Here is a 20,920-nt window from a genome sequence, read left to right on the forward strand (position 1 = left end):
TCTTGTGCTGTTTGGGCAAGTTTCCTGTGAGTTGCAGGCATTCAGCACCTCTAATATCAGATCCTAAGTGACCTGTCCAAGGAATCAAGTCAGTAGCAAAACCCGGAATAGAAGCCCAGTGTCCTAACTCCCAGGTTCTCTGATTCAACGACTGGCAATACACTCACCCACATAGCAGGGCAGAGCTGGCCTCTCCAATACTCACACTGTTTTAAAATTGAGAGGCAATTTGGGTAGAGTTTAGACCCTGGGCCTGACGTTCATAAGTATTGAGCAGAGACAGCTTCGCCGAAAGTCTGCATGGGGTGGGACCGTGTTTGTTAATAAGGCTCACTTAAGGAAACTACCCCAGCTGGAGATCGTTTCCCTGGATTCCTTGAGAAACCATGAGCCGAGGTTACCCCAGAGAGTAGCCGACCCAGCAGAATAACGCTTGAGCCGACAGAAGGAGGGCGCTGTAAGACAAACCCAGTCTATTACAGGTTCGCAAACTCCTTGGTATGTTACGTGATGAGTTTCTAGAGATGGTGCAACTCATACAGGCCCATTGCTTTTACAGGGCTTTTCCCTTCCAAGCGTGCTCACGTAAAGACCTACTGAAGTCAAGGGAGGAGCAAACATTCAGCACATCTAAAATCTAAATCCTGGCCTCAGATGATGGGCATCAAACCCTTCCTGGAGGGATGAGCCAGAACCAAAAATACTCCAATTTTGGAAGAGTTTAGATCCAATGATGATCTTGCCAGACCGCCTTGCTCTACAGGAGAGGATTGTGAGCTTCATTCACAAAATGCCTGCGAAACACTTTGAGAGCTTTGCACGGAAGGCACTATAGATTTGCAAAGCAGTATTAGTCAATGTGTTTGCTAGCCTTTTGCACAGAAAGCAAATGGCAGCAGGAAACAGAAAGACCCCTGACCTAGCTAGCCTTTCTGGGCACAGGATGAAATTCACCCCTGTGACGAGGGCCTGTACAAGGCCTAGGGCTTCAGTGGGTCTCATGTGACAAGGAGGCCTTGTGCAAGCTCTCCGTGCATGACCTAGCATTGAGATAATCTTAGCATTGCTTTTGCCCCAGCCTTAGTTAGCGGTCTCACAAAGAAGCAAATTTTTAGTGAGTGAGGGCTCAAAGGAGGCTTTTAACACCCTCCCCCCGCAGAAAGGGGAAGCAGTCACGTAGCCCATATGAGCAAAGAAGGAACCTAGCTTGCATCTTAGCATTGGGAGGAAGAAAGTGGGCTAATTGTCAGCCGGGAAGAAGGCAAAATCCTTCCTCCCCCCCCGCCCCCCCCATTCGTTTAACACTGGGCTAGTTGTTTGACAAGATATGAAACCCCCCAATTACTCCGCCTATTTTTATTGCCCTCCTGCGCTCAGTTCCCCCATCCTGCTCCCAGCGTTACGGAATTCTGACATGCCTTTTATATCCTCCCACCCCTGCTTTTTTTTTAAAAAAAAACAACAACCTGAATGCCATCAGACAGCCCCTGGATGGCTTAAATCTCCCTGTAGCTCGGGAGATCAGCCCCCTTTCTCTAATAAAAATTAATTTATTATGATCCTGGGAGTTGGAATTAATCTGCCTCCTGAGAGGCTGGATCTGGCAAGACCCAGAAGGCACATTAACAGCATTGTAGTGTTTAATGCTCTGTAGCCAAAACATCTGCTAATTTAATGCACGAGCAGCCGGCTGCCTCCGACAGTTCCTAACGAGAAGTGGGGAGTTGGAAATGCGGGAGGGGCTTTCAGAAGGGAGGGAAGTGACTGTTACTCGGGCTCGTCTCACTGGATCCTTTTTAATTATTGCATTCACCAAGGAGCTTGTAAACAAAATCCTAGGCAGAATCTGGCGGTGGAAAGGTGACTTGCTAATTAGTAACACAGATGAGGATACGTATGCCATCAGTCTTAGGGCTCTGCTGATTTGGGCTTAAAGGTGAAACCCACCCAGCCCCTACTGTAGGATGAAAGCAAAGTTTCACCCACTTCCAAATAAATGTTTTGATGCAACAGACCCGGGGAGAGGCAAAGCAGCTACTATTGCTTATTCCTCCAAGCCGCTGCACCCCGGGCATCTACGCAAGCCGGCAAGGCGAGGCCTGGGTGTCAGACAGAAAACACATGGAGGCCATGGAGGGTTACAGATGGCCTCTGTGTGGGGCTTTGCTCTATCTTCGTTACAGAGCACTTTGTACGATGTGTCTGCATGGTGGCCTGGCATGAGCTATTTTTGAAAAGGTGTTTCTTCTTTTGCCAAGTGAAAGAGGCTTAAAGAAGATGGAGGGACAGACTATGAGACAAGTTCGTGGAATATCAGGGTTGGAAGGGACCTCAGGAGGTCATCTAGTCCAACCCCCTGCTCAAAGCAGGACCAATCCCCAATTTTTGCCCCAGTTCCCTAAATGGTCCCCTCAAGGATTGAACTCACAACCCTGGGTTTAGCAGGCCAATGCTCAAAGCACTATTGTTACGTTGTTCTGCAGTGTCAAGAAACAACGCCTCTGGGTAAAACCCCTGTGACTGGCAGAATACCTCTGCTGATGACGGTTAGCCTATGTTAATGCACATGTATGTACAGTAGACTGCCCGTGTCTTCAGACCCACAGGACAGACTGACTGGTAGCATCTTGATACAGACAGCGGGACATTTCATGATTGGAAAGACCATGTGCCCATTCTATGCACAAGCCAAATTCGGAGTGGCGGATTTCAAGGGACCATTCTGATCATCGAGTTAGACCTCCTGCATAAAATGAGCCAGAGAATCTCCCCCAGCCATTCCAGCATCAAGCACATAATTCCTGGATGAGCCAAAGCAGATCATTTAGAAAGACGTCCAGTCTTGCTTTAAAGAGAGGGAGGCTCCAGCATACTCTAGGAACTTCTAAGCTTTCATAGATTCATAGATTCCAAGGCCAGACGGGACCATTCTGATCATCTAGTCTGACCCCCTCTACAGCACAAGCCAGAGAACTTCCCCACAATAATTCCAACAGCAGATCTTTTAGAGAAACATCCAATCTTGGTTTTAAAATTACCAGTAACAGAGAATCCACCACAACCCTTGGTGAATTGTTCCAGTGGTTAATTACTCTCACTGTTAAGAATGTATGCCTCATTTAGTCTGAACATGTCTAGCTTCAACATCCAGCCATTGTGTAGTGTTAGACCTTTCTCTGCTAGTCTGATGAGCCCATTATAAAATATTTGTTCCCCATGTGGGTACTTATAGACTGTAATCAAGTCAACCCTTAACCTTCCCTGCCTTGGTTAGCTGTGACTTGACAGCAGATGCAGGGGTCGAGAAGCACCTTTGATTTTCAAAGAAAAAATGGAGAAAATGCCTCTGGGTTGAAAACAAGAGGCAAAAATTCGACAGTACCATTAAATTCTCCTAGCCCTGGAACTTCATGTCAGGTTTACCAGGGGCTCTCCACATGAGGAATCAAAAACAGATGTCAAACAGTTGCAACCACCCTACTCTTCTCATATTGCTAAATGAGAAGAGCATCCCAGCTAGGTAGGAGCTGGGTGGGGAGAGGGTCATAGGGTGGAAAAGGCTAAGAACCCCTGAGTTATGCTACCAAACACTGAATCTCAGTTAAGTCACCTGGGCCATTGGCTTAGGAAGGTGAATCACATATGCGCGGAGTAGGGTCCTGACCCCAGGAAGTGCTAAGCGTCCTCAACTCCCATCAACGCATTCAGCACCTCAGTGTACCTGACTCTGGAGGTGGGCGCAGCACCACAAACAGACCAGGAAAAGATATTTGAGCTGCACTGGGCTAAAAGAACATGGTAAACCTCTTAGGGAAGGGAATGAAATGATTTTTCTCAAATAACCAACATAAGGATTTGAAAATGAACATCTCTTAGTATTAATTTAATTAAAGCAGCATGCTGCCATTACTTAAAAAGCTAGAAGAATCAGTCTGTTTAATGGGTTCTCAGGCTAATCAAAAATTAATTAAGCATTTCGTGGGGATTCCAAATCCCTGAATTGGATTTAAGGAAGCCTGTTTCCATGTCTTTTTCAAGTGTTGCTTGTTTCACGATAACAGAAGACATGTTTGATTATTTGATTACAGAAGACATGTTTGATTATTCAGACAATATGTTATCCCTCTTCTGGCAAGTGATCATCCTTGAAATTCCATTTCCTGAAAGAAACCTGAAACGACTCTGACATTTTGTTGCTTCTGTCTCTTCTAGACCTAAAATGTATCCTGAAGCTTTGCCTTTAACAACCTTACTTCTCATTGCTAATATGCAGCTAGTCAACAATTGCTTGTCTCAACATTTCACAAAAACCTGAGACCTGAGAAATACACGTGTCATGCAATGGCTGGATTTGGCTTGCATTCTTTATCTGGGGTGTGGAGACTTATGGGGGAGCACAATTTTAAAAGTGTTTATGATGTGGCAACTTGGAAGTAATACTGCTTTTCACTCTACCTGTTTGCTCAGGTAGAAAGCTCTCAACAATCAGCTGTAGTAAGATCTTGGTCTTCCATCTTATCAAAATGGGAGTCTGTTTAAATGACTTTTGTATGCGGAAACTTTACCCAATACCTAAGGCTGAAATTGACTATTTCAAGGGTTGCCAGCCTACTGTTGTTGCTCTAAGGTGTCATATAACACGATCAACTCTAATTAATGTAGAAGCTTGCTAACGGATTGGAAGCCAGCCCTGAAATACTGAGGGGTGTGTCTGTTTTGTGGGTCTTCCCATTCCTGTGAATCAAATCTGTTCATACGCTCTTGAGTGACAGAAGCAAATTCATTTGGGCTGTGCTCCAAAGCCTGGTGAAATCAATGGGAGTCTTTCCACTGGCTCCAGTGGGCTGCGGATTGAATAAGAATGCCACGGAAAGCGTTGAGGTTTTGTTGGAAGGACTCTGGGTCAGCCTGGGCAAGGCACTCGTAACTTCATTTTACACTTGGATGGGGTGCGTCACGTAGCAGCTTTTTTAATTCAGACCTGTAAACTGATGCACGGTGACTCACGCTAGGTCACACACTGAGTCGGGGTAGAACTGGGGATTACCCAGGAGCCCCGGTTCCCAGGCCCTGCTGTAACCACCACGTGACACCACTTCTCTTGCTTTTTCCTACCCCCCGCCCCCCAGACGTTCTGGTTAAACTTGGATTTAAACTTTGGATTTGGATGAGCTATTGCCAGCAGGAGAGTGAGTTTATGTGTGTGTGTGTGTGTTCCCAGGGGCCGGGGGGTGGGGGGGGATGAGAAAGCCTGGATCTGTGCTGGAAATGACCCACCTTGATTACCATGCACATTGTAGGGAGAGTGGTCACTTTGGATGAGCTATTACCATCAGGAGAGTGAGTTTGTGTGTGTATGGGGCTGGGGGGGTGAGAAAACCTGGATTTACGCTGGAAATGGCCCACCTTGATTATCATGCACATTGCAGGGAGAGTGGTCACTTTGGATAAGCTATTACCAGCAGGAGATTGAGTTTGTGTGTGGGGTTTTTGGAGGGGGGTGAGGGGGTGAGAGAACCTGGATTTGTGCAGGAAATGGCCCACCTTGATTATCATACACATTGTGAAGAGAGTGGTCACTTTGGATGGGCTATTACCAGCAGGAGAGTGAGTTTGTGTGTGGGGGCGGGGGCGGAGGGTGAGAAAACCTGGATTTGTGCTGGAAATGGCCCAACTTGATGATCACTTTAGATAAGCTATTACCAGCAGGACAGTGGGGTGGGAGGAGGTATTGTTTCATGGTCTCTGTGTGTATATAATGTCTACTGCAGTTTCCACGGTATGCATCCGATGAAGTGAGCTGTAGCTCACGAAAGCTCATGCTCAAATAAATTGGTTAGTCTCTAAGGTGCCACAAGTCCTCCTTTTCTTTTTTCTTAAGAAACTGTTACTCATATTTTAGCCTGGATGCTGCTTCGTGCAAAATGTTGACACCGGCAGAATGATGGAGCAACCAGTTGGACTCCAAATTAAAAACTTCTGCTCCAAAAGCTCAAGTAGCCAGATCCTCAGCTGATGTAAATGGGCACAACTCACAATCTGGCCTAATATGTCCCCAGGTTAACAGCATTAGCTGAACTATCAGATGTCTGATCTTTATTCCCAGCAGTTGTTACAAACACCTTCCCACCCAAACAAACCGCTTGTCCCGCAGAGATCATGACCGTACCAAAGGTTGCTCAGTTTCGACTTGCCACCGGAAAACAAAGTAACCTGTTTTTTTAATGGAAAACCAAGACTGAATCAATGATTGAAGCTAGCATTGGCTTCCATCCTTGGAGATCTTTTTGAGCTATTCATCATGTTGATGATATAAATAAAAACGCATTCAGTGAGCATGAAGGATGCAAACTTTTTTTAAGTGGGGGGGACAGGAGGGAAAACTTGGTAATGCTATACCTGAGCCATTTAAAGCACACCATCTTTGAAGTAGCAATCTGGCAAATACACTCAATCAATTATAAATGAAATAATCTTCTTAAAATATTAGAGATTTGGGTGCTAAGCAATACTGGAAGATTACGGAGAGAAAATCAGTTTTAGAGCTCCCTAAAGTGACAGAAAGAGAATAATCGGAAGAAATGGTGAGAATTTTAAAACGATTATGTAGATTTGTGTCAGTGGAAGGGTCCCCGCAATCCCTAGCTGATCTCTTGTACGCTGGAAATAGATTAAGCTCAATCCTTTCTTAAAGGGGCAGGTTCCTTTCAAGTGTGGGGTAGTGTGTGGGGGGGGCAGGGAGTGAGGAGAACCTTAACATTATTTTTCGACTGAAATGGAATCTGAGACCCAAAGCCTTTGCTAAAATGTTTTTATTGCCCTGGATAGAGAGAGACAGACACAAATTTTGGATAAACTGATAAGAGCAAACCTAGCTCTAGCCTTGACTTGCTGCCCTGGACCTAGCATGCGTGAGGACACATGGTAGAAGCCACGTGTTATTCATTCTAAGATACCAATGATATTTAAATACAATGGGCCTGATTCGCTGCAGTTTTATGCTGATGTGTTTCAGTGGAGTAAAAGTGGAGTCACATGGTGGTGAACTGAGGCCGTACCAAGACATACAGAACCCAACCCGTGCTCTTGGTGACATTGGTGTAAATCAGAAATAATGCCATTGAAGCCAATTGGGTTTCACCGGTGTAAAATTAGGGTGAGATCAGGATCAGACTGGTAATCACACGGGGACAAATATAAACCTGGTGTCACTCCATCGAAGACAGAGTTACACTAGAGACAAATGAGGCTTATTATCGGCATTCAAAAATAGTCTGCATTTGGGGTTCTGTGAACACTAAAGGGTTCTAGGGCTAGGAGCCCGGGGGCCAAACTGATAACTGGCATAAGCCTGGTGAGATGAATGGAATCACACCAGGTGTGAACTTGGCCCCATCCCCTATTTCGATGCTCATGTGTCACCTGTCCCTTTGCCTAGACTTTGTGGTACATTCTCTTTGTTGCTGCGTAAATTCAGACCCTGTCTGATATTCGACCCACTCTGTGATACTACGTGCAGCTCCACACCAGCTTGTAGGAGCAGTTTGGAGACCTTCTGCCCACACAGGGATTTTAAATATGGCCCTGGCTTATATGACTTCATTACATGGTCATAGCTCAACTTCAAATGCCACTTCCACACCATCACCTTTATTGCTATTGGCCCGTGCCAGGGACTTCTCAGGTACAAGAAACAATTTCTGCCCACAAGCGCTTACAATCGAAGACTAATCCTGCCATGCGCTCTGTGCATAGGGAAGGGACACCCATTGACTTCAATGGAGAGCTGCACGGGCTCTGGGTTCGCCCCTGTTGGACCTTGTTATAGCATCAAGACTTAAATTCAGAAGTGAGGAAACAAGCAAGGGTCACAAATCAAAAGGGGGAAATGGCAGAGAGATGACAACGGTGCCATGAATAAGAACGGGCCGTTTTCCAATAAGACTGGAAGGTATATTGATGGTCTGGTTGGGTTTTCTGTTAATTATTAATTCACTCATTTTTTGTCGGCAACAGGGCAGGGGCCAGATCCTAGAAGGGGGCTGTGACGTTCTGGGAAGGGAGTTCCAAGCATGGAGGGCAGCATGGAAGACATCACAGAGGTGGGGCTGGAAGGACGACCCCTGACTTCTAATCAAGAGCAGAAGGAATGGTACAAAAGGCGCTGAGGGTATGTCTACACGACAATCAGAGGTGCGACTGTAGCACATGTAGACGTACCCAAACTAGTGTGAGTACCAATTGCAGTGATGCAGCAGCAGCATTGGCTGTCAAAGCCCCCACCCAGGATCCTGGGTGTGCTCTCGAGCAGCTAGCCCCTGCTGCCGTCCCTTCACTGCTAGTGTATCTGAGCTTCCTAGATCAAAGCTAGTCGAGGACATCTACACGGAGCTGCAGTCCCACCACTGACCGCAGTGTAGACATAACTTCAGATGCTATGGGGATGAGAACAGTATAGGCACCTGAATAGACTAGGACAGAATGCAAAAGAGCTCTCGTCCTTCAATACTCATGTAACGAGGCCACACCCATCTACGCAAACTGCACAGCTGGTCAGCATTTTTCAAACTTCTTTTTTCATTGGGAAAAGGGCCTTTTTTCTAAATTGAGCATTTTCCCAGCAAATGTTGGTCTTTTGGATTTTTTTTTTTTAATGAAAGTGAAAAATATGGTCCTTATTTTTTTTCTCATTTTCCTGTTTTTTGTTTTGTTTTCCCCAGTTTATGGTTTTTCCTTCCGCCCCTCTCTTTTCACCTTTTTTCTTCCCTATTTTGAGAGCAAAAATGGAGAAAAAAAATAGGAGAAAAGGGAAAATTTTAGAAACAAACATTTTCTAAAAATGCTGGCAAAAAGTATGGGACGAGTGGAAGGAATGTTCCTTTTCAAACCCCACAAAATGCAAATAACTTTGACATTTTTCCAATTTTTCTGGCAAATATTGTGTTTCCAGTTTTCTGTACTAAATAGAAGAACCTTTCCAAAGCTGAGTGAATGGTGTGGTCGGTCTGGTGGTCTGAGACTCAGGTTAAATCTACATTGCCCCGCAGTTCAGACTATGGAGGTGTTAATTACAGCAACCGGTAAAGCTCTGTACTGTAACTCCCCCGTGTGGACGCAGTGGGCGTGCATTTAAAGGTGCCTGTTTGAAGAGGAGTCCGTGAGCACAAATTAGCTACCTTTTCACACCAATAAGGTGCGCCCTGCTATTCACATCCCCATAGTCCAACAGTCAGGGCAGTGTAGACATGATCTAAGACAAGCTACTAGGACTCCTGAGTTCTTATCCCAGTTCTGCCACTAAGAGCTGCTTGTTTTGGCTTCCCCATTTGTAGCATGGGAATAACAGCACTTACCTGACTCCTCGAGATAGGTGTTGGGTAGGATGAATTCGTTAATGTTTGTAAACCTCTTAGAAGATGACAGTTTTGCTGTGTGTTTTAGTCCCACTTTGTGCCTGAATGTGGTTTGATAGTCAGGCATGGAATCAATCTTTGAATAATGGATATTAAAAATGTCAACTATGACACCGAACAATAATGCATGCCACACACTGCCTGCCTGTATATTGTTTCACACACTTAATATACAGTGGGAGCGCTGTAATCACACCTTGCTAATCCCCACACTTTATAATCTTCACAAAAAAACCCCTGACTGCTTCTCCACACCTCTCAGCAAAGGTTTAAGAGCAGAGGCTGTGCCAAGCTGCCAGAGTATTAAGACTTCACTAATTTTTCCAAAATATTGTGCATCATTGAGACAGTCCAGAACAATGATTTATTTATTGTTACAGAGGGACCTAGACAATTTATTTTATTGATACAGAGGGACCTAGACAAATTGGAGGATTGGGCCAAAAGAAACCTGATGAGGTTCAACAAGGACAAGTGCAGAGTCCTGCACTTAGGACAGAAGAATCCCATGCACCGATACAGACTGGGGACCGAATGGCTCGGCAGCAGTTCTGCAGAAAAGGACCTAGGGGTTACAGTGGACAAGAAGCTGGACATGAGTCAGCAGGGTGCCCTTGTTGTCAAGAAGGCTAACGGCATTTTGGGCTGTATAAGTAGGGACATTGCCAGCAGATCAAGGGATATGATCATTCCCCTCTATTCAGCATTGGTGAGGCCTCATCTGGAGTACTGGGTCCAGTTTTGGGCCCCACACTACAAGAAGGATGTGGAAAAATTGGAAAGAGTCCAGTGGAGAGCAACAAAAATGATTTGGGGGCTGGAACACATGACTTACGAGGAGAGGCTGAGGGAACTGGGATTGTTTAGTCTGCGGAAGAGAAGAATGAGGGGGGATTTGATAGCTGCTTCCAACTACCTGGAAGGGGGTTCCAAAGAGGATGGTTCTAGACTGTTCTCAGTGGTGGCTGATGACAGAAGGAGGAGTAATGGTCTCAAGTTGCAGTGGGGAGATTTAGGTTGGATATTAGGAAATACTTTTTCACTAGGAGGGTGGTGAAACGCTGGAATGCGTTACCTAGGGAGGTGGTGGAATCTCCTTCCTTAGAGGTTTTTAAGGTCAGTCTTGACAAAGCCCTGGCTGGGATGATTTAGTTGGGGATTAGGTCCTGCTTTGAGCAGGGGGTTGGACTAGATGACCTCCTGAGGTCCCTTCCAACCCTAAGATTCTATGATTCTATGATTGCATTTCCTCATTTGGATTCCTAAGGATGCACCTTATCTTCTGCTCTGAAGCTATGTATATGATTGTTCTTACTGGTATTACTTTAGCGTCTAGCTCACTGTTGGGCTGGGTGCTGTTTATACACAGAGTAAGAGACAGACCCTGCCCCACAGCATCATCTAAACAGACACAAGTGACATTTTTCCAGATTACCTGAGATGTTCAGGATGAATCACTATCACCTGTTTACAGCATGAGAGAGTCTTGTGTGTTCACTGGGGGGAAATCCTTCAAACTCTGCCAACCACTGACAGCACAAACGCTCTGTTCTGGGCTCCAGGAAAATAAAAACAGTCCTACTGGGTCAGACCAAAGGTCCATCTTCCTTTGATCTGGGGCTGTGTCTTCCGACAGTGGCCAATGCCAGGTGCCCCAGAGGCAATGAACAGAACAGGGAATCATCAAGTGACCCATCCCCTGTCGCCCATTTCTGTTTACAGCATGAGAGAGTCTTGTGTGTTCACCGGGGGGAAATCCTTCAAACTCTGCCAACCACTGACAGCACAAACGTTCTGTTCTGGGCTCCAGGAAAATAAAAACAGTCCTACTGGGTCAGACCAAAGGTCCATCTTCCTTTGATCAGGAGCTGTGTCTTCTGACAGTGGCCAATGCCAGGTGCCCCAGAGGCAATGAACAGAACAGGGAATCATCAAGTGACCCATCCCCTGTCGCCCATTCCCAGCTTCTGGCAAACAGAGGCCAGGGACACCATCTCTGCCCATCCTGGCTAATAGCCATTGATGGACCTATCCTCCATGAACTTATCTAGTTCTTTTTTGAACCCTGTTATAGTCTTGGCCTTCACAACATTCTCTGGCAAGGAGTTCCACAGGTTGACTATGTATTGTGGGAAACCCTGCTCTCTCTGCGGGCTAGAAATTTACACACCCCACTTTGTTACACTTGAGCATCCAGTCCTTTGTCTTCCAGATACTCTCAATGTACCTCAATCCACAGCTTCCTTGGAAGCCATGCACCCCAGCTCACCAGCTTTACCTCTGTTCAGCACTCTCTTAGCACAAAGCATTTAGATGTGTCGACAGTAAAACTGAAGTTTATTTAACAAAGCTTGAGTTACTCATCTGAATAAAGCAAGTAGAATGATTTGGAAACAGCAGGGTACAGGTAATAGAGAAACATAAAACACAATCTGAACCCTATACTTTTGAACAAGTTCCTTTCCTGTCTAATGAGGTATTTCTCACTCAGTGGTCAGTCCCGTGCAGAAAGCAAGGGTCCACTTCCCACGAGACACTCACACGAGCTGAGGATCTCCTCCAGAAGGGACTCTTACTTAGTGCCAGACCTTTGTGTCTTTGTCAAATCAAGTCTGCATCTGCCCCGGGCTCTCTCTTTCTCACCAACAGCAGTTGGTCCAATAAAAGATATTTTCTCACCCACCGTGTCCCCCCAGACTGTAAACACAGGGCTGGGCTGTGTCAACGGATCTCGACTGTTCTCCCTGCTGATTGTGTCATCTCTGAGACAGCTCCTCCCACCCGCCAGCGGCCCCGCTGATCGACTCCTCCCCCTCACTTACAGCTGTTCCGCGGCGTACAGGAGGCGCTGGGAGGGAGGCGGAAGAGCGGGGACGGGGCATGTTCGGGGGAGGGAGTGGGAACAGGTGGGGGGCAGGGGCTTGGAGGAAGTGGTGGAGTGGGGGCGGGCCTGGGGCTGAGGCCCACACGTTCTCCCCTGGTGCATGGTTTGCCACAACCACCTGCACAGAAGGGCTAAGTGATAAAAACCTTGGACAGACTCTGAACGGACATGTCCAAGGATGCCTTCTCTTTGGAGAAGGCCGGTGCTGTGCTTTTCTCCTTATTCCTTATTTCACAGTTTCTGGAAAGCGTGCAGGCTGGAGAGAGAGAAGGAGATTTTGCTATTAGGGAATATTGATTTATTAATTAGAACCAGGCCTAGTTTCTCCACTAGAGAGAGAAATGACCTGCATTTTCTCCAAGCAGGAAAAGCCTCTTTGCTTTTTGCTTAGAGCGTTTCTACCAAGTCATGACGTTACCCTCTAAGGGCCTGATCTTGCAACAAGCTCCTTGCACGCAGATCCCCGCACCTGAATGGATCTTATGTGAGGTGATACACAGCATATCATATGTGACAAAATGCTGAAACATTTAGAGCAGGTGTTCTCAAACTTCATTGCACTGTGACCCCAGGAAGGGGGACTGAAGCCTGACTCCCAGGGCCCTGGGGGAGGGGGCAAAGCCAAAGCCAGAGCCAAAGCTGAAGCTCAAGGGCTTCAACCCCAGGTGGGGGGGCCTGTAACCTAAGCCACACCACCCAGAGCTGAAGCCCTTGGGCTTAGGCTTTGGCCCTGGGCAGAGGGGTTCGAGCTGCCACTTTGGCCCCGGGCCCCAGCAAGTCTAACGCCAGCCCTGGTGACCCCATTAAAATGGGGTTGCGACCAACTTTGGGGTCCCGACCCACAGTTTGAGAACCTCTGATCTAGAGTTATAGATTCTCATTTAATGTGCATAGTAAAATCTTCCATGAGAAATTTCCATATTGACTTGGACCCATATTTATGACCTAGCTTGAGTGGTGTGGCCACACACTGGATGGTGTACCACACTGACCTCTAGTGGATGGAATCAGAGCTGCTCAACAGTGTGTCATAAGCCTTATACTGCTGACAGCGAATGGAGATTCTCCTTTATTTTGACCAGAGTGATTTGTGCTTTAGGAGAAGAAGGATCTGAGTTCTGTTCCCCTGCTGCCACTGTGAATATTGTGTGCAGCAAAAAGGAGCAGAGAGAAAAGACATTCCAGTGACAAAATAGGACAAAGGGGGAGGAGGGAGAGAACAATTGATATAATAATTAGACCTGGACAAAAAAATTTGGACAAATAGTTTATTAGCCGAAAAATGGAGTTCTGACTCGACCAAAACTATTCATGAATTTGGGCCAAACTGGTATTTTGTTTCAAAATTTCCTAGATTTATTTAAAAAAAAAAAGTGGAAAATACACTTGAAAATGAAACACAACCAAAAAGAAACCTTTTAAAAATTGTTTTGGGTCCAAGTGTTTTGTTCGACCCAAAGAAAACCAAAAATCTGTTTATTTGTTTCAGGAAGAAAAACTGAAAATTCCTGTTGTGGGCCAACCAGAAGTGGTTCAGCCATCTAACCCCAAAAAATCAATTATTCTCTCAGCTTCACTAACACCACCTCACCCTCATATAATGCTTTTCATCCAGAGCCCTCAATGTTCTTTACAAAGGAGGCAAGTCACATTACTCCCATTGTATAGATGGGGAAACTGAGGAATGGAGCTGTGACGATTACCCAGAAGCCTAAAGGCAAAATGGGGACTAGAATCCAAGTCACCTGAATCCCACTTAAGGGTCCTCCCCACTGGCTTACAACACCTATTATGTTATTATTATTTATTTGTGCTGTAGAAGTGCTTATGCACGCCAGTTGTGGACCAGGACCCCATTATGCGGGTACTGTAGAAACAAAGAACAAAAAGATGGTCCCTGCTGCAGAGATTACAAAGCCCTATGCCAGGTTCTTCAGCCCCTAATTAACAGCACAGGTTTCCCTTTAGGGAGCAAAGGGAAACCTTTCAGATGAAAAACAGATGCTTTAAAATAACGGGCTTGGAAACCCATCCGAAACTTGGAACCCCATGTGGCCTGCCCATCCCTACGTTACACTCTCTGACCAGTGAATCTATGTTAACCGATGATCACATGCAACCACTGCTCTCAGTTATCCCCGGGCAAATCTGGATTGCCTCAGTGGATAACATAACAGCAGTCACCCCACAGCGCCTTAGACTTTATAGCTCTTTAAAGTTATTGCGCAAGCTGCTCAGCTAATGTAAAGCAGCATTGCACCCTGGACTTCAGTGCAGCGATGCCAATTTATCCCAGCGAAGGGTGTGGCCCGTTCTTTTAAAGACACTGTATTGAGTGAAATGGTTTTGACAGCAGAGAGCTGAAGATTAACGATGGTCTTGTCGTCTCCCGCACAGAAACCATCCCTGATCTGCACAAGCCATTTGAATGAGCGAGAAGCCTGTTTGTTTCTCCAGGCTTCCTGGCTAGCCCTTTCCTTTGCATCGCGCACACTTCCCGGGGCCTTCTGCAGGACTGTTTAGCAAGAGTCCACAAACTCGATTATTGCTTAACTTTCACGCCAAAGCCTTGAGGTCCCTCGGTTCTAAATCATTCCCCATCGATCCGTTCCTATTATGGAGCTCCCTTCCCCCTGCCAAGCATGCTGTTCTATATGACTCTTTTTCCAGTGCAATTGAGCCCAGACCCTAAAAAATCAATACCAAAGCAACCCTGGGGTCGGAGGTCAATGAGGTCTTTAACAAACGTGTCAGGTGCTCTTGACTTTAGCAGGCTTCGCCCTACTTTGAGGCCCTTTCTGATCCATCACGGGTTTGTCATAAAGCAAATTTGCAGCCATTGATCCAGCCGGAATGAAGTTGTGAATATCAGATGGAGTGGGGCGGGGGGCAGGGGAACATACCCCTGGAGAAAGAGTTTTAATAGCTTATGGGCAACACATGTCAGGGTGAAGAGAAAAACAAAATTATGAAAATGCAACAGAAATAAAGCTTTTCCCTTCCACAGAGAAGCAGGCCTGGGTCCTGAGACAAACAAAAGCCAATAAATGTGAATAATACTATAACAATAATATATAACTGGACTTTCTGAACTGGATTAGGGCCCTTAACATGTACAATGGACATGTTCATTGAAGTACATATGGACTTACGAAGGATTATATTACAGGAGTATTAAAAATAAAGGGCCAGATCGTCACCTGGTGTATATCAGTGTCGCCCCATCGGAGCTACTGGGACAGACCCACAGCTGGTGTTTATTGCCATCACCCCAATGCAGTCAACGGGCTGATTCTCAGCTGATGTCAACCGACATCGCTCCATTGAGGTCAATGGGACAGATCTCCACCTGATGTCAACCGACATCGCTCCATTGAGGTCAATGGGACAGATCTCCACCTGATGTCAACCGACATTGCTCCATTGAGGTCAATGGGACAGATCTCCACCTGATGTCAACCGACATCGCTCCATTGAGGTCAATGGGACAGATCTCCACCTGATGTCAACCGACATCGCTCCATTGAGGTCAATGCAATTGGCACCAGCTGAGGATCGGGCCCAAAGATGCTGGGTTTTGGAGCAAAATAACGGAAGAGAGGAGAGAAGTTTTTTCCAAGAGGCGAGATTCAGATGACAAATGGCCCAGCGTTCAGCAAAATGTATTAACGAGGCTTCGCTATGCAACAAATTGCACAAAAGCCAATTGAATTTAATATAAGGGTCATTTATCTCTCTGGCTTTTTCTTATTTTTAATTCGGCTCCAAATCTTTTCCAAACTCATTATAGGAAATATAATCAAAATTCACATTTCCTTACTGGGCTTTTTTCTTCTTCTTCTTTTTTTTTTTTTAAGATCTTAGAGCTGAATTTTGGAGCCAAGGGGCTAGAATTCAGAGCCAGACTTCAGACCTGAGCTCCACGACTCTCAGAGGGAGGACCTGAGCCCTCGATCAGCTACGTCCCCAGTTTTGAGGGGTTCAAACATCAGATCCACATTTTAGTTTTGTGGGTCATCCAGCTCGATTTTGATTTGAGTTATTGTTTAAAAGGCCAGTGTATTTAAGACAAATATTTAGGGGCTGGATTATGCCATTTAGGAGAAGCCCTGCATTGGCGGGGGCGGGAGGTGCTACCTTGCTACTGAAGGCAGGCCAGAGGCATTCTGGAGCTCAGCAAAAGAAGCATATCTTTCCATCCCTTTAAGAGTTACAGAACACTTCCCTGTCAGTGAATCCAGTCAGTAGTAAAGTAAAAGTTATTTACTTGTTCTCATAATATAAGAACCAGGGGCCACCAAATGAAATTAATGGGCAGCAGGTTTAAAACAAATAAAAGGACGTTCTTCTTCACACAGCTCAGTCAACCTGTGGAACTCCTTGCCTGAGGAGGTTGTGAAGGCTAGGACTATAACAGGGTTTAAAAGAGAACTAGATAAATTCATGGAAGTTAATGGCCATTAGCCAGGATGGGTAAGGAATGGTGTCCCTAGCCTCTGTTTGTCAGAGGGTGGAGATGGATGGCAGAAGAGAGATCATTTGATCATTATCTGTTAGGTTCACTCTCTCTGGGGCACCTGGCATTGGCCACTGTCGGCAGACAGGATACTGGGCTGGATGGACCTTTGGTCTGACCCAGTCTGGCCACTCTTATGTTCATCTCCACTGGATAATTCATGGGGGGCTGGAACCATGGCTTCAACTATTCTCTAGCCTCACCAGCTGGGGGATAACCAGCAACCAGTCTCTGTGCTTATGTGGCAGCTGGTGTGTTGGCCGGGACATCAAAGACTGAACCAGGAACACCCCCAGAACTAAAAGGATGAACTGCTGCAGCTTAAGGTTAAAAGGAAAGCCCTATCTAGCTCAGGCTGTGGCAGACTCAGATCTTCTGTGGCTGGGCACAGAAGGGACTACAATATAACATTCACTCGCTGCAGGGCTCCCCTCTCTGCCCAAATCACTCACTCCACGGGAAACAACAAAACAGCTCCCCCCTGCAAACTCGCTTCCAACCTGCTCCCGCTCTGACCCAGCCTCTAGTTGACGGACCCTCAGCTCACCACACCCTTGGCGGCTAGGACAACGAAGTGGGGCCGTTAAATGAAGCAGCCGGTGAGCTGGATTTGTATTGACACCGGGCAGAGATTTACAACTGAAATCACATTGGCGTTGTGGTGGGGTTTTGTTTTGTTTTTTCATATCTTTTCTATACCACAAGGTAATTGGTTTGATTCCTGCAGAGCTGATCGGAAGAACTCCTGGCATTATTTTCTCCTGTTGCGATGCTGTAATAGCATTTGCAGAAGCAACTGGATTCTCACAGCAGAGCTTAGAGAAGCAGCGTCCCGGTTCACTGGTCACTCTCGTTCTACTGAAGACTCTTTTTTGCTGTATTCTGAGCAGCAACCTCTTGGCTTCACCCCTTTTTAGCAGTGAAATCTTTACTCTCGGCTGGCAGCACTGCAGGAAGGGTGGTCCAGTGGTTAGGATGTTAGGCTCGGACGCAGAAGACCTACATGAAATTCCCTGCTCTGCCATAGACTCCTTGTCCGACCCTGGACAAGTCCCTTCGCGGATTTCTGCCTCAGTTTCCCCACCTGCAAAACAGGAATGATAGCGCTGCCCTACCTCACAGAGGGGGCTGTGAGGATAGGTATATTAAAGATTGGCAGGTGATCAGTTGCTACAGCAATGAGGGTTGTTGAGGTCCCTAACCTAGATCAATAGTTGCACTCCTTCAAAGCATTCCCTTCCACAAACAGCTGAGAGGATCTGTCTTCTGTGCCATCTTGTTAGTATTTACTAGTTTTCACCCAGTAACCCCAATCAGGGGCCTGTTGTGCCAGGGACTGTACAGATAAGTTTAACCAAGGGAACATATGGTCCAAAAATCAGACAGGACCCAACATGTGGACTAGACATACCAAGGAAAGGTGAGGTAACCACAAACAAAGTGGTAGCCTGCCACTAGCCTACCCAACGCCAGATGGGGGAGCTTCGCAGGCATCGGGACAGATGTAGGTTTTAAGAAGGGAAGTAAAAAAGGAGCAGGTTTATGAACTGTAGTGGGGAGAGTGGGGATGTGCAACTGGGTGTACCAGGCGTATCATGGCCCCTGCTGGAGGGTGTGTAAGAGAGGTGGATACCATGGCCTTGGATCAAGTTGTAAGCCCCTTGCAGCAACAGATCGTGGTCAAGGAAAAGAGCAAACAGGGTGACAGCTGTAAGTGAGGTGGATACCATGGCCAAGCTGCTCCTGGTGATCGTGGTGACAGACCAACAACAGGGAAGAGTTTGGCAAGAACTCCAAAATGCACAAACGTAGGCTCCCCATCACAGCTTGGTATGAGCAGGGGGCTCTTTGGGGACCGGCCCCGGCAACCAGGGAGGAAATGGAGGAACTCCTGGGAATCCTGCAGCAATAGGCAGTGATGAAAGAGCCACAGAAGGCCTCGAGCCACTGAAGACCCACTGTGAGGTTGACATCCCACAGGGTGTGCCAGGGGAGGGGAAAGGCCTGCAGTACCTCACGCTGCAGCAGGAGTCGTTCAAAAGGTGTGTCCCCCACATTCCAGGATGGCATGGGAGAAAATTCTGTCTTAAATTCACAGCCACTCGGTTACCCGTAAAAATAAGTCTATGGACATGTACCAATCAATCTAGCAGCAACACCGCCCTGAATGGGCCATCATTAGATTCGAGGTAAGATCCTTTGACTTGGTCTGCATTATGTCAACAAATGGCCCAGAGACACCTGCACAAGTTCAAACGGTGGTTCTCAGCCCTTTTGGGCTCAGGACCCCATAAATAGCTTTTGTGCAAAAAAAAAATCTGACTTACTAATTTTTCTCACCCACGATATATAACATACACATTGACTTAATAAAGACCAAAGAAGTGCACCAGGTGGACCATAGTGGTGGCTCCTGTTCCATGGGGCTGGCTGGGCTCAGCGCCCCACTCCGGGTGTTGTGACCTCTGGGGTCACAGTGCGGCTCAGGTTTGACCCAGGCCCCCTGAAGGGGGGCCAGCCAGGACAAATTTGCAAGAGTGGCATGGCGACCTGATGCATGGGGTTGCCACACCACTCACCCAAATTTGACCCAGCAGGGCCCTCATCAGCATGATGGAGGGGTGGCTGGGACAAACCCCGTGCACCAGGTCACCAGACACGGAGCAGGGAGCCGAGCTGAGCCAGCCCCATGGGACCAGAGCTGCGGAGCCACTGCTGTGGGGTGAGTGTGGGGCTCTGCACCCCCCCCCTTTGACACATTCTGACAACCCAATTTTGGGTCGTGACCCAGAGGCTGAGAAACCCTGCATCAGAGCGCACCTGTGACTGGCGATGCTTTGCACTCACCCACTGTCCAGCCTGCCAGCCGAGGATCCCAAAGCGCTTTACAAAAGTGGAGCAAGTATTGATACTTCATGGATGGAGAGTTTGAGCCACAGAGAGACAGGAGTGTGATTTGCCCCAGGTCACCAAGTGAGTCATTGGCAGGACTGGGAGTATAACCCAGGTCTCCTGATTCCACAGGCCTGGTCTGACCACTACACACGCCGGTTTACAGTAATGGACCAAACTCGCACCAAAAAGGATTTGAGCTAATATCTTTAACAACACTGTACCGAATACTTCTCTACGTCCTATCACACCCAAACCTCCACCATGTCTTGTTGCTCCCAATCTGCTTCCCAAATCCAGTTAAAAGTTGACTTCCTTGGACGGAAAACTCTCAGCAGGCTTGTACCACTCTCTCCATCGGATCTCCTGATTCTGGTTCTTGCTGCCTGCTCTCTCTGCCCCTCTAGAGTTGTCCCCTCTTGAGAAGTCAACTGCCTGATCTCAGCGAAGCCAGTGGTTGGGGGTCTCACTGATTAAGCCCATAGGTCCCAGTCCAGCAGAGCATTTAAACACATGACATTCATGACTGTAAACATCTGGGCACTGCCACTGAAAACCACTGACATGCTTAAGTGCTTTGCTGGATCAGGGCCATGTTACATAGAATCATAGAATCTCAGGGTTGGAAGGTACCTCAGGAGGTCATCTAGTCCAACCCCCTGCTCAAAGCAGGACCAATCCCCAACTAAATCATCCCAGCCAGGGCTTTGTCAAGCCTGACCTTAAAAATATCTAAGGAAGGAGATTCCACCACCTCCCTAGGGAACGCATTCCAGTGCTTCACCACCCTCCTAGTGAAAAAGTTTTCCTAATATCCAACATAGGCCCCCCCCACTGCAACTTGAGACCATTACTCCTTGTTCTGTTCATATCATTGCGCTATTATTTATCATATGAAATATTGTAGCTTCTAGGACCCTCTGTCAGGGACTAGGACCCCAGTCTACTAGGCTCTGTAAAAACACAGAACACTGGTTCCTCTTCCACATACATCAATTCCGCAGTCTGGAAATATCCCTCTAGAATTCACTCCTCCTGAGCCCATACTCCCTCAATTTACATTTCTCCACAATGCCTTCCTTTAAAGCACACCTAGCTACCAGCCTTTCCTCGTACCCATCGGTTTGCTGCTCACTATAATAGTCTGCATGAATGCTTGTTTATGTTATCGCTGCTTCTAAATTACAGCTGTCGCTGCCTTTTGCTCTATGGGCT

This window comes from Lepidochelys kempii, chromosome 8 (genome assembly GCF_965140265.1).
Source record: "Lepidochelys kempii isolate rLepKem1 chromosome 8, rLepKem1.hap2, whole genome shotgun sequence".
Lineage (NCBI taxonomy): Eukaryota > Metazoa > Chordata > Testudines > Cheloniidae > Lepidochelys > Lepidochelys kempii.